Below are 2,500 nucleotides of genomic sequence, written 5' to 3'. Positions count from 1 at the left end.
GATTATAATAATAACAGCAACAACAACAATGATATGATATTGAATAACAATAGTACGATAGGTGCCGTCCCCCACTGTCTGTCAGGTTGTGGCAGGACAATATAAATCTTGCTGCAATGCTCGCCGCTGCCCCCCTCCCAGGACCACCCGCAGCTTACCTGCGTCCTCCATGTCCTGCTACTCTGGAGTCACATGGTCCAGCTCCTGGACAAAAGCCCGGCGCTGTTTTTCACATGGGTCACATTTAAGGAGGAAGTGCCCCTCTGTCTCCACCCCATCTGTCATGCACTGACCACATGTTCGATGCTCTTTTAGCAACCCCGTCTTTTTGTGTCTCTCCTTTTCCATGGCTAGAACTGTGGTCACTGAGCCTGTATTTGGTGAGGGTCTGTCGCTGCTTCCTGTCTCTGACAGTTAAGAGGTGTTCTTCCAAATCATAGTTTGTTTTAGGGCCCGAAAGACTTCTAGTTTGTTTGAGTTTTGATTTCAGCGTTCCAATGTTTCAGATAATTGTTCTTGCTTTGTTTTATAGTCTGATTTATCCTCATGTTGGTTTGTTTATAGCTGATTTATCCTCATGGTTGGTGTGTTTTATAGTCTGATTTATCCTCATGTTGCTTTGTTTTATAGCTGATTTATCCTCATTTTGGTTTGTTTTATAGCTGATTTATCCTCATGTTGGTTTGTTTAATAGTCTGATTTATCCTCATGTTGGTTTGTTTTATAGCTGATTTATCCTCATGTTGGTTTGTTTTATAGTCTGATTTATCCTCATGTTGGTTTGTTTTATAGCTGATTTATCCTCATGTTGGTGTGTTTTATAGTCTGATTTATCCTCATGTTGGTTTGTTTTATAGTCTGATTTATCCTCATGTTGTTTGTTTTATATCTGATTTATCCTCATGTTGGTGTGTTTTATAGTCTGATTTATCCTCATGTTGGTTTGTTTTATAGTCTGATTTATCCTCATGTTGGTTTGTTTTATAGCTGATTTATCCTCATGTTGGTTTGTTTTATAGTCTGATTTATCCTCATGTTGGTTTGTTTTATAGCTGATTTATCCTCATGTTGGGTTTGTTTTATAGCTGATTTATCCTCATGTTTGTTTGTTTTATAGTCTGATTATCCTCATATTGGTTTGTTTATAGCTGGATTTATCCTCATATTGTTTGTTTATATCTGATTTATCCTCATGTTGGTTGTTTTATAGCTGATTTATCTCATGTTGGTTTGTTTTATAGCTGATTTATCCTCATGTTGGTTTGTTTTATATCTGATTTATCCTCATGTTGGTTTGTTTATAGCTGATTTATCCTCATGTTGGTTTGTTTTATAGCTGATTTATCCTCATGTTGTTTGTTTTATAGCTGATTTATCCTCATGTTGGTTGTTTATAGTCTGATTATCCTCATGTGTTTGTTTATAGCCTGATTTATCCTCATGTTGGTTTGTTTTATAGTCTGATTTATCCTCATGTTGGTTTGTTTTATAGCTGATTTATCCTCATGTTGGTTTGTTTTATAGCTGATTTATCTCATGTTGGTTGTTTTATAGCTGAATTTATCCTCATGTTGTTTGTTTTTATAGCTGATTTATCCTCATGTTGGTTTGTTTATAGCTGATTTAATCCTCATGTGGTTTTGTTTTAGTCTGATTATCTCATGTTGGTTTGTTTTATAGCTGATTTATCCTCATGTTGGTTTGTTTTATAGCTGATTTATCCTCATGTTGGTTTGTTTTATAGTCTGATTTATTCTCATGTTGCCTTTGTTTTATAGCTGATTTATCCTCATGTTGGTTTGTTTTATAGTCTGATTTATCCTCATGTTGGTTTGTTTTATAGTCTGATTTATCCTCATGTTGGTTTGTTTTATAGCTGATTTATCCTCATGTTTGTTTGTTTGTTTATAGTCTGATTTATCCTCATGTTGGTTTGTTTTATAGTCTGATTTATCCTCATGTTGGTTGTTTTATAGTCTGATTTATCCTCATGTTGGTTTGTTTTTTAGCTGATTATCCTCATGTTGGTTTGTTTTATAAGCTGATTTATCCTCATGTTGGTTTGTTTATAGTCTGATTTAACCTCATGTTGGTTTGTTTTATAGCTGATTTATCCTCATGTTGGTTGTTTTATCAGCTGATTTATCCTCATGTTGGTTTGTTTTATAGCTGATTTATCCTCTGTTGGTTTGTTTTATAGCTGATTTATCCTCATGTTGTGTTTGTTTTATAGTCTGATTTATCTCAGGTTAGTTTGTATTATAGTCTGATTTATCCTCATGTTGGTTTGTTTTATAGCTGATTTATCCTCATGTTGGTTTGTTTTATAGTCTGATTTATCCTCAGGTTAGTTTGTTTTATAGTCTGATTTATCCTCATGTGGTTTGTTTTATAGTCTGATTTATCCTCAGGTTGGTTTGTTTTATAGCCTGATTTATCCATCATGTTGGTTGTTTTATAGCTGATTTATCCTCATGTTGTGTTTCTTGTTTTATAGCTG

At 34.2% G+C, this 2,500-nt stretch overlaps 1 protein-coding gene across 1 annotated transcript in view; it reads left to right on the top strand.

Annotated features, from left to right (window-relative positions):
* Window positions 1-2,500, top strand: part of slc35e3 (solute carrier family 35 member E3) — a 36,760-nt gene that overhangs the window by 21,399 nt on the left and 12,861 nt on the right. The window lies entirely within an intron of this gene.

The sequence above is a fragment of the Lampris incognitus genome, chromosome 3 (genome assembly GCF_029633865.1).
Source record: "Lampris incognitus isolate fLamInc1 chromosome 3, fLamInc1.hap2, whole genome shotgun sequence".
In the NCBI taxonomy this organism is placed as follows: domain Eukaryota; kingdom Metazoa; phylum Chordata; class Actinopteri; order Lampriformes; family Lampridae; genus Lampris; species Lampris incognitus.
Note: the sequence above shows the minus strand (reverse complement) of the source record. Positions and strands in the feature narration are given on the sequence as shown.